Source organism: Salmo salar, chromosome ssa23 (assembly GCF_905237065.1).
Source record: "Salmo salar chromosome ssa23, Ssal_v3.1, whole genome shotgun sequence".
NCBI lineage: Eukaryota > Metazoa > Chordata > Actinopteri > Salmoniformes > Salmonidae > Salmo > Salmo salar.
In genome coordinates this window covers 11,771,185-11,783,698 of record NC_059464.1, presented here as the reverse complement: position 1 = coordinate 11,783,698, position 12,514 = coordinate 11,771,185, and the positions used below count along the sequence as shown (strand labels likewise).

The 12,514-nt window shown below is 41.7% G+C and overlaps 1 protein-coding gene across 1 annotated transcript in view; it reads right to left on the bottom strand.

The window, feature by feature from the left end:
- LOC106584063 (zinc finger CCCH domain-containing protein 3) overlaps positions 1-12,514 on the bottom strand; it is a 119,241-nt gene that overhangs the window by 105,645 nt on the left and 1,082 nt on the right. The window lies entirely within an intron of this gene.

Genomic DNA, 12,514 nt, shown 5'->3' with positions numbered 1-12,514 from the left:
TGTTTTATGGTCGGTCATAAAATACGCTGCCCCTATGCTCTGTAGTGTTCGAGATTGGAATGTAAACTGTGGAACACAGAGAGACCCTTGGACATCAAAAGTTTGAATAATTAAACAATATTTATATTTTTGAGAATGTGGGAGTCATCCATGGACACTTAAGGGACAGTCATGACGAGTGTGTTTTATTTGGTGATCTCATGAAGGACAGGAAACACTCATTACTGTGTCTTTGGTTGTGTACACTTCTTACTTATGGGGTTTACATCTAAATATTGTGAAGCGTATGTGATTAAACATGAAACTATTTGTGAAAAGATGTAATGTGATGTTAACCTTCTAAATGAGAAAATATGGATTTTCATTTAAGTTAACCAAATCAGGGGCCACACCCACGTGAGCATAGACATTACGTCGGCGTCATGGACCGCCCTTTTCTCAGAAGTGTATAAACCCACTCCTGATGAACTTTACATTAGACCAGAAAATATGGAGACGACACTACATGTTGAAATGGTTAAGAACTACAACTCTATAGGCCCAGGAGACCAGAGAGCGCGTAGTTTTGGCTACATGGCTGGAACTCTGAGACTATCGATCACTACAGAATAAGAGCAAATCCTAGACGTATAATTACTAGTCTGCAGCTGGAAATTACATAAGTCTAGTACGAGAATACCGACAACCGTGGAAGCATCTATCTATCTATGCAATGGCCATCTGTATGCCTGACGTATCCATTACACCATACACTATCCAGAGCCACTGAGAAAGCGACAACTACGAAATACATTTTGACTTCTGGGGAAGTTAACCAGAGACTCTCTGATGAACTGACTCTCCAACAGACGGATCGGCGATTCCAACAGAGAAGACAACAACGGTATGTGGGCGTAAAAATATACATTGCAATTATTTTTGAATGAGTGTCCATTCATGTGCAATGGATCAGTATTTCAATGAATATAATTATCAACTGAGTGTAGTGAATCCATTTTGTCTTTCCCGCTTTTCCTGTCCCCACCCCTTTCCATTGTCTACCAAGCCGTGATACCGGTTTAGCCCACTAGGGACTTATCAATTCATTGTGTTAGTAACCAATATCTACTGTTTGTTTGTTATGTATTTCTGTGATTATTTAGTTAGTTAGTAAATAAATAATTAAGCCAATTTGTATATCACTGACTCATCATTTAGGCTAGGGTTCGTGCAGATATCCAAGGGTTTGCAACGTTCAGTAATGAGAACTGATGAGGTAATAATGATACATTAATAGAAGCCTAATCGATAAGATGTGAGAATATCTGAAGAGTCGATTCGGGAAATAGAGACTCTATAAACATTTTCTCGTGGTGCCTCGACTTCCTAGTTAATTAAAGTTTACATGATTCATTTAATCACATAATAATAATAATTACACATAGAGAATTGATTTGATGAAATAACAGTCTTCACATTTAATGATAGTCCAGACACGGCAGTGTGTGTCATGTACTGTGTTCTAGAATGGAGGTTTAAAAATGACATCTGCATATGCATATTAGCCAATACATATGGCATAGCCTAGACATATAGCATACCTTGCAATAAGATAACCAGAGTTTGATTTCTAAACCAGATGAGTTCTCAAATAGTGGCTGCCCAATATAATAGTGGGCATGCATAATGTTGGACGAATTGGAATATAAGGTATGGAGAATTCAAAAAAATATATAAGCCTCGTGATATTACGAAAAGGAACTTTCGAAACTTCAGTGAACAGGCTTTTTTCATTATCTTCATTTTAGTGACCTTAATTTTATTTCACCTATCCCTGAACCTGATTTAGATTTCAGCTTTTTTTCTATATGTCTTCAATACTATTGTGGATAATCATGCTCCCTTCAAAAAAATGATGGGTTAAAGGTAGGTTGAATGTCTGGTACACTCCGAAATTATCAGAAGTTATTCATAAAAGACATGATGCTTGGGTCAAGGCCAGGAACACAGGCTTAGGCCTGGACTGGCAAGCTTTTAATAATTATTGCCCCATTTCAAGGCTTCCTTGTCAAGCTAAGATTCTTGAATCCTTGGTAAATGTACAACTTTGTTCTTTTTTTATCTGAGTGTATGTATTTTGAATGTAAACCAATCATGGTTTAGGCTTTGGCATTACACTATTACAGCAACCACTTTAGTTCTTAATGATCTTGTCAATGCTTTAGACACTAAAATGAAATGTGCTGCTTTGTTTGTGGACCTGTCAAATGCTTTTGATACAGTGGATCATGCTATTTTATTGAATAAGTTGTCCTTGATACTGTAGGCCTGAACTCTGAACCTTCGTCATGGTTTCATTATTATCTTAGTGACAGAACTCAGGCCATCGTGATTTTTGGGGTTAAGTCTGAATTTCTTGAAGTGCATACTGGTGTACCACATGGGTCGATTTTGGGACCTGTTCTCTTCACAATTTATATAAACACCATTGGTCAATCTGTTAAAAAATTGTGAACTTAATATATAGTACCAGTCAAAAGTTTGGACACACCTACTCATTCAAGGGTTTTTCTTTATTTTTACTATTTTCTACATTGTAGAATAATAGTGAAGACATACATTACACATATTTAAGTCATGTAGTAACCAAAAAAGTGTTAAACAAATCAAAATACATTTTACATTTGACATTCTTCAAAGTAACCACCATTTGCCTTGATGACAACTTTGCACACTCTTGGCATTCTCTCAATCAGATTCAACTGGAATGCTTTTCCAACAGTCTTGAAGGAGTTCCCACATATGCTGAGCACTTGTTGGCTGCTTTCCTTCATTCTGCAGTCCAACTCATTCCAAACCATCTCAATTGGGTTGAGGTCGGGTGATTGTGGAGGCCAGGTCATTTGACGCAGCACTCCATCACTCTCTTTCTTGGTCAAATAGCCCTTACACAGCCTGGAGGTGTGTTGGGTCATTGTCCTGTTGAAAAACAAATGATAGTCCCACTAAGCGCAAACCAGATGGGATGGGGTATCGCCGCAGAACGCTGTGGTAGCCATGCTGGTTAAGTGTACCTTGAATTCTAAATAAATCACAGACTGTGTCACCAGAAAAGCACCCCCGCACCATCACACCTCCTCCTCCATGCTTCATGATGGGAACCACCCATGCGGAGATCATCCGTTCACCTACTCTGAGTCTTACAAAGACACAGCGGTTGGTACCAAAAATATCAAATTTGGACTCATCCAACCAAAGGACAGATTTCCACCGGTCTAATGTCCATTGCTCGTATTTCTTGGCCCAAGCAAGTCTCTTCTTATTATTGGTGTCCTTTAGTAGTGGTTTCTTTGAAGCAATTTGACCATGAATGCCTGATTCACAAAGTCTCCTCTGAACAGTTGATGTTGAGATGTGTCTGTTACTTGAACTCTGTGAAGCATTTATTTGGGCTGTAATTTCTGAGGCTGGTAACTCTAATACATTTTTCCTCTGTAACTCTGGGTCTTCCTTCCCTGTGGCTGTCCTCATGAGAGCCAGTTTCATCACAGCGCTTGATGGTTTTTGCAACTGCACTTGAAGAAACTTTCAAAGTTCTTGAAATGTTCCATGTTGACTGACTTTCATGTCTTAAAGTAATGATGGACTGCTGTTTCTCTCTGCTTTTTGAGCTGTTATTGCCATAACATAGACTTGGTATTTTACCAAATAGGGCTACTTCTGTATACCACCCCTACCTTGTTACAACACAACTGATTGGCTCAAACACATTAAGAAGGAAAGAAATTCCACAAATTAACTCTTAACAAGGCACATCTGTTAATTGAAATCCAGGTGACTACCTCATGAAGCTGGTTGCGAGAATGCCAAGAGTGTGCAAAGCTGATAAGGCACCTCTCAGATTTGACTTAGGCACCTATTTGCCCAGATCCGGTACCTCTCGCGGCATGATTTATTAATTATTTCACTATTCGCACTGTTGTGAATTGTTAGATACTACTGCACTGTTAGAGCTAGGAACACAAACATTTCGTTACACCTGCATTAACATCTGCTAAATATGTGTATGTGACCATTACAGTGTGATTTTATTTCTAGCCATCTCTGAATTTGAATCGTGGGAAAGCCAAATAAAAAATAAATAAGAAAAGGCAATCGAGTTTGACATTTTTCAAGTCCAAAAATCCAGAGAAAGATGGTGAGTTGAACCCAGAACGAGCCAGAGAACCGTCAATGCCGGAGGAGAGTGAGGGGCACACTGTTCCTGATGGCGATGCTAATCCCGACAGTTCAGCATCACCACCAGCATCTCCACTAGCTAGTAGGTCTACTAGCTAGTCAGGCTCAGTGGGAGAGGGAGATGGGGCAATGGGGGGAAGGGGGGCTGTGCATCCACTCACGAAGTGCTCGGAGCAGCCTCAATTTGCAGTTCAAGAACAAGCAAACGTATAACCACTAGCTTGTCATGCAGAATTCAAACTTGGGCTGTACTATATGCAAAAAGGTAGGGAGTTTGGGTCTAGAAACAACTGAAGGGATTAAACTAGCAAAAGAGTGGGTGGAATGTACAGTAACATCTTAACATCCTATGCATCAGACGTAAAAAATAACAACAACAAAGAGCCCTCAGAAAAAATATTTTTGAACATGCCTGAACCAAGGCGCATTTGGTGGCAGCAAGCCTTGTAGACTAAAAGAGGATTAAAGAGGTTAAAGAGGATACACAGGTTTACACCGAAAATGAAAAAAAAATATAGACACTACAGCCTACAGAGTCTTCAGAACAGCCTTTGGAGGCTACACATCACAGCCTCATGCCCGCTCATTGCTTTGAGCAAGGAGTTGACTCTCATGGACTTGACATGGGGAGAGTCATTGTGGAAGGTTTTGAATACAAAGGTAGGATTTTTTCCCCCCTTCATCTTCACAGCACTGAACAAGTTTGTAATATGAATATGTGTTTCATATTATCACGTAGGCAGGAGGGCTATATATTCTCATATGTGTGTTCTGCTGTAGCCTATATTGATTTATTTTATTTGAAGTTATATTCCAATATTGTGATAATTGTTCCACTGCTACATTGAAGTCTTGAAAATTATATGAAATTATATGAAGTCTTGTAAGCCCCACAGCTGAGTATGTGTGCATGTGATGGGTGTTCAGCAGTGTCGTCTAAAAACGATGCTGTACAGACGCAGTTGAGCTTAAATCTCGAGTCAGTTGTTCGAATTGAGTTAGGAGTGTGGCCTTTGAAATGGCAGCAGCAGTATGAGAACCCTCACATTCTTGAGCATGCAATACAGCTTTCCTCAGTATGAAATCCTTGTCAACCCACTTTGCTGTCATGGGGCTGACATCGCTGATCCAAATGTCAGTGGTGAAGCCAATAGCAGTGACACCCATAGCAAGTAGCTTATGGATGTGAGTTTCAACAATACTGTGTAACTCCGGTAGGGCAACATCTGAAAAATAGCACGATACTTGGTAGTGTGTACCGGTGCTTGACCAGTCGGCAAAAGCCAACATCATCCACGACAGAGAACAGTTGATTGTCAAGGGCTAAGAATTCCATTATCTTTGCTTTAATTGATTTTGCCTTTGAGTTGTCTCACTGAAATTGTTTTACTCTTTCAAATGACTGCTCTACTTGTTGACTGCTTGATCCACACAGCAGACATTGTGGGCTAGGTTAGGAATGCTGTGTTGCAGGTGTAGTGCTATATTTTTCAATGAGTCATTACATCATCTACCTACGTTATATAGGCAGCTTTGACATCGGTTTTGCACAACACCGTAAAACTACACATTGGGCCGATGCCCATGTTGGCATTTTTAGCTAATATCGTCCGATTCCGATATGCTTACCGATACATCATGCATACCTAATTCTGAAAGTATTCAGACCCGTTGACGTTTGCCACACTTTGTTACATCACAGCCTCATTCTAAAATGGATTAAATAAAAAAATTCTAATCAATCTTTTTATTTACTTATTTTATTTTTACCCATTTTTCTTCCTAATTGGTAGTTACAGTCTTGTCTCATCGCTGCAACTCCCGTACGGACTTGGGAGAGGGGAAGATCGAAAGCCGTGCATCCTCCAAAACACAACCCAACCAAGCCACACTGCTTCTTGACGCAATGCTCAGTTAACCAGGAAGCCAGCCGCACCAATGTGTCAGAGGAAATACCATACACCTGGCGACCATGTCAGCGTGCACTGCACCTGGCCCGCCACAGGAGTTGCTAGTGTGGGACAAGGATATCCCTGCTGGCCAAACCCTCCCCTAACCCGGACAGCACTGGGACAGTTGTGCGCCGCCCCATGGGTCTCCCGGTCGCGAACACAGAATCTCTAGTGGCACAGCTAGCACTGCAGTGCCTTAGACCACTGCGCCACTCGGGAGGCCCCTTTTCTCAACAATCTACACACAATACCCCATATTGACAAAGTGAAAACAGGTTTTTAGATGTTTATGCAAATGTATAAAAAAAAAAGAAGAAATACCTTATTTACGTATTCAGACCCTTTGCTATCGAAGGTCAGCATCCCGGAGTCGCCTATTTCACTGTTGACGTTGAGACTGGTGTTTTGCGGGTACTATTTAATGAAGCTGCCAGTTGAGGACTTGTGAGGCGTCTGTTTCTCAAACTAGACACTAATGTACTTGTCCTCTTGCTTAGTTGTGCACCGGGGCCTCCCACTACTCTTTCTATTCTGGTTAGAGCCAGTTTGCGCTGTTCTGAGAAGGGAGTAGTCCATACCGTTGTACGAGATCTTAAGTTTCTTTGCAATGTCTCGCATGGAATAGCCTTCATTTCTCAGAACAAGAATAGACTGATGAGTTTCAGAAGAAATGTCTTTGTTTCTGGTCATTTTGAGCCTGTAATCAAACCCACAAATGCTGATGCTCCAGATACTCAACTAGTCTAAAGAAGGCCAGTTTTATTGCTTCTTTAATCAGGACAACAATTTTTAGCTGTGCTAACATAATTGCAAAAGGCTTTTCTAATGATCAATTGTCCTTTTAAAATGATGAACTTGGATTAGCTAACACTTCATGCCATTGGAACACAGGAGAGATGGTTGCTGATAATGCATGTATGCCTATGTATGCCAATAGGTGGCATTGTTTCCGGTGATGTCTGGTGAGGACCTGCCTTACAACAGGCCTACAAGCCCTCAGTCCAGCCTCTCTCAGCCTATTGCGGACAGTCTGAGCACTGATGGAGGGATTGTGCATTCCTGGTGTAACTCGGGCAGTTGTTGTTGCCATTCTGTACCTGTCCCGCAGGTGTGATGTTCAGATGTACCGATCCTGTGCAGGTGTTGTTACACGTGGTCTGCCACTGAGAGGACGATCAGCTGTCCGTCCTGTCTCCCTGTAGTGCTGTCTTAGGCGTCTCACAGTATGGACATAGCAATTTATTGCCCTGGCCACATCTGTAGTCCTCATGCCTCCTTGCAGCATGCCTAAGGCACGTTCACACAGATGAGCAGGGATCCTGGGCATCTTTCTTTTGGTGTTTTTCAGAGTCAATAGAAAGGCCTCTTTAGTGTCCTAAGTTTTCATAACTGTGACCTTAATTGCCTACCGTCTGTAAAGCTTTAGTGTCTTAACGACCGTTCCACAGGGGAATGTTCATTAATTGTTTATGGTTCATTGTACAAGCATGGGAAACAGTGTTTAAACCATTTACAATGAAGATCTGTTCAGTTATTTCGATTTTTACAAATTATCTTTGAAAGACAGGGTCCTGAAAAAGGGACATTTCTTTTTGTTGCTGAGTTTATAAAGATGATCATCAACAAATTGGTGCTTATGTCAATACATTGCAGTCAATGGGAAGAGATGAGTGTCAACCAATAGATGCTTATGTCAAAACTTGGCATTCAATGAGAAAGGTGAGTATCATAGGGTTGACGCTTACAGGGATTTCAGAAAGTATTCATACCCCTTGACTTCATCCACATTTTGTTGTGTTACAGCCTGAGTTCAAAATGGATTCAATATATTTTTTTCTCTCACAAAAAAAACCCATAATGACAAAGTGAAATCATGTTTTTATTTGTTTTTGCAAATGTACTTAAAATGAAATACAGATCTATTCACACCCCCTAAAGTATTCACACCCCTAAGTCAATATATAGTATGTTTGACTCACCTTTGGCAGTGATCACAGCTGTGAATCTTCCTGGGTAAGTCTCTAAGCGCTATGCATATTATTCTTCAAGCTCTGTCAAGTTGGTTGTTGATCATTCCTAAACAACCATTTGTATGTCTTGCCATAGATTTTCAAGCCATTTTAAGTCAAAACTGTAACTATAGGCCACTCAGGAATGTTCAATGTCATCTCTGTAAGAAACTCCAGTATATATTTCGCCTTGTGTTTTAGGTTATTGTCCTGCTGAATGGGGAATTTGTCTTCCTCTGTCTGTTGGAAGGCAGACTGAACCAGGTTCTCCTCAAGGATTTTTGCCTGTGCTTTACTCTATGACATGTTTTTATCCCAAAAAATTCCCTAGTCCTTGCCGATGACAAGCATACACGTTCCAAAAAAGTGATGTGCAGAGGGATAGGGTTCTACTTCTACCAATAACTGTTTTGATCAGAAGAACCCTTTTTGGAAGACAAGGGTTATTTTTAAGGCAAAGGGTTCTACATAGAACCTTTAACATCCAAAGACATCGCTTTTTAAAGAAAGGGTTCTTTGGAAGGCAAGGTTTTTTTTACATTGAACTATAATATTTCCCAGCATGCTCTATTGCAGGGATGTTTTAAGAATTGTTTGTTTTACTGTAATATCTGTACATTGCTTGGTTGATATATTCTATGCTACTCAAAGATAAATAACATACTATTTTCAAAACTAACCAATCTGTTAGTAACTGGATTTATTGCACCCATTACTGAGATGGTTGTTCCAGTTTAGATTATTGAGGTAGTCTCAGTAATCAATATTCCCTACCTTGGCAGTAGGAAAGGGGCAGGTGATTAACAATGCCACTTGTTGGAAATCCTAACTCTGGCTGCATTCCAATAGGAAATACAAATCACTTTGCATCTGACCTGTAAACTAGGAGCTTCCTAACATCACTGTGTTAGGCTATAATTAGGCCCTCAAATAATGGTCTGATGATATATGGAATGTATAGTCATAAATAATTACATTTCTAAGGATGGTAGAACCCTTCATAGAGGGTTCTAGGCAAAACCCTTCATAGAGCGTTCTAGGTAGAACCATATAGAGGGAGTTATTTGAAGTACCTTACATTGAACCCTCTGCAATGGGTTCTACCCAGCACCAAAAAGGGTTCCCCCCTGTAAGGTGCTAAGAGTGTACCCATAACATGATGCAGCCACCACCATGCTTGAAAATATTAAGAGTGGTACTCGGTAATGTGTTGTGTTGAAGTTGCCACCAACATAACACTTTGTATTCAGGACATAATGTGGCAAAGAAATTAACTTTTTTCGCATTTTTACTTTAGTGCCTTATTGCAAACAGGATGCATGTTTTGGAATATTTGTATTATACATATTTGTGACCGGGGAACAGGCATGACCCGGAATATGACATTCGTAGTCATTAGTCCAAAAAGTATTTTTTGACCTCCATTGGACACAACGGTCTTGCAGAGAGAGGAGGGGGAGGGAGAGAGAGAGAGTGATGAGGGGGAGAAGGAAGGAGAGAGAGTAGGGGGAGAGTGAGGGAGGGGGAGAAAGGGGAGAGGGTGAAGGTGAAGGTGGGAGAAGAGAGAGAGGAGGGAAAGCAAGTGCGAGTCAACAGACAGACAGAGGAGGGAGAGAGAAGGGAGACAGATGAGAGGTGGGAGAGAGAGAAATAAGGGAGAGAGAAGGGATAGGGTGAAGGGGGAGGGAGGGAGAGAGACAGAATGAGAAATAGAGAGCGATAGAGAGAAGGAGGGAGGGAGAGGGTGGTAGGGGTGAAAGAAGGGCGAGTGAGAGGGAAGAGAATTGGGGGCATAAAGAGGAGGTAGAGATAAGAGACAGAGGAAGTTAAAGAGAGGGAGAGAGGAGGGCGGGAGGTAGAGAGGAGAGAGATAAGAGGAGAGAGAGAGAGAGAGAGAGAGAGAGAGAGAGACACACACACACACATACGTCTGTCTGTGAGTTTATGTCTGTCTGTCATAACGAGTGTGAAAGCGACCGCTACAACACAGCTGGATCCAAGTGCCAAATCCTTGTGTTACTGGGGAGAGGCATTAACAGTGTACACAAGGTGAGAGAACAAATCAACGGCCCACAATGCCCCTTTTTCTCAGAAATACGACTTGATGCATGATGAATAGAGGTAAGCCAAGGACACTTATCTACTATGTAAACAGTGACGCTGGCTGGTGTAATTGTTGCAATGCTTGTTGTGTTGAGGTTGTCACCCAGTGGCTGACATAGCAATAAGGAACTCAGGAAATTGCCTGGTGCCTCACATCATCAGGGGCCTCGTGAAGTTGGCATACTTTCCTTTAATAATACATAATTTCTTTGTTATCTTGCCTTCCTCCTCTCTAGGCCCTTCTCTGATATGCGGTGTTTAGCGGTTGTGACCAGCTCTGGTTGTGGCAAATGGAGCGGACAGACAGGAAACGCCACGTGTTCGTTTAATATTAAAATACATGCTCCTTCGGGGGGGAGCTCACTGCCAGAGCATGCATAATGTTAAGATAATAATAATTACAGGCAGAGAGGAAGGTATGCTATACCAACCCCCCTGCAGGAAGGAAACACATGCATGCGAGTAACGACATTACAGCAATAGCATGTCACCAAGAACACCAACACATACTGTAGCTTGCACGCAGCAGCCATCAGAGAATTGTTTCCAGAACCTGGTGGACTAAGTAGACCGCCATAGAGTGACGATCTAATTGGTGCAACATCAGCTTATGCTATCAGCTGATGCAACACTCAGGTTTCCTGTCTGATCCAACTGTGCTTGATTTTCTGTATGCTTCCTCCACCTTTTTATTTACCTTTTAAACGGTTGGGTATAGTAGCTATTATGACACATTTCCTGAAAGCTAAAACACTCAGGAACACTTACGTTTCATCTATTTCCCTCTACAACCCAAGCTCCGCAAGATACGCTTGAAGGGACTTTGACAATAACTGCAATTGAAAACAATGCAGATATTTTTTTCTACACACACAATTAGCTGAGGATCTTCCACCATGTTTACAATAACCTTTAGATTGGTACACCTTTCCGATATTTAAGTCATTTGACATATTTTCTTATTAGTCTTATGAACATAGAAACCTGGTTGCAATTTGTTTCTGTGCTAAAATTGTGTATATCTCTATTGGTCGATATTGCAAATAAATGATCTGTTTCACCTGTCTTTGTACTTGTCTCCAACCCCAACCAGGTGTCTCCCATCTTCCCTCATTATCCCCTGTGTATTTATACCTGTGTTCTGTTGCCAGTTTGTTTTGTTTGTCAAGCCTACCAGTGGTTACCCTGTGCTCCTGTTGTCCTGGTTTTGACCATTCTGCCTGCCCTGATACTGCCACCATCTATCTTCAGAGTTTGTTCTGTTAGGTGACCTAAACTGGGATATGCTTAACACCCCGGCAGTCCTACAATCTAAGCTAGATGCCCTCAATCTCACACAAATTATCAAGGAACCCACCAGGTACGACCCTAAATCTGTAAACATGGGCACCCTCATAGATATTATCCTGACCAACTTGCCCTCCAAATACACCTCTGCTATTTTCAATCAGGATCTCAGCAATCACTGCCTCATTGCCTGCATACGCTATGGGTCCACGGACCAACCCTCATCACTGTCAAATTCTCCCTAAAACACTTCTGCGAGCAGGCGCTTCTAATCGACCTGGCCCGGGTATCCTGGAAGGATATTGACCTCATCAATGTGGACCACAATAGGTACTACACGTGACCCAACATAGACCTCGAATTGGTGTAGCGCCCATATGAGTGCTAGCGCTTCTTTTTACACCACGGAGTAGTTTATCTGATAAGGGTTAAACTTCTTGGAAAAGAAGCTAACAGACCTCTCAACACCGGACACATCTGCTTGCAGCAGGACTGCACCTTCCCCCACGTGACTGGCATCCACCTGCAAGGTGAATGACAAATACATGCAAGGAGCAGCCAGCACTGGAGTTGCGGTAAGCAACCTCTTTGCGTCTTCAAAAGCCTGTTGCCATTGAGGAGACCAGACGTAAACAGCCTTAGCGTTCAACAAATCTGTCAGGGGAGCGACTACGGTAGAGAAGTTCTTACAGAAACTACGGTAATAATCAATAATTCCCAAGAACCGCATCAGTTCCTTTTTAGTAGTTTTTAGTAGTGGAAAAGCATCAATAGCTACCACTTTAGCCCAAACAGGACGCACTTCACCCTGCCCAACCACCTTACCAAGGCACGCAACAGTTGAACAAGGCTTGAATACGGGACAGATGCTCCTCCCAAGTATCTGCCTAAACCACTACATCGTCCAGATAAACAGCACACCCGACCAGACTGGAGACAACCTTA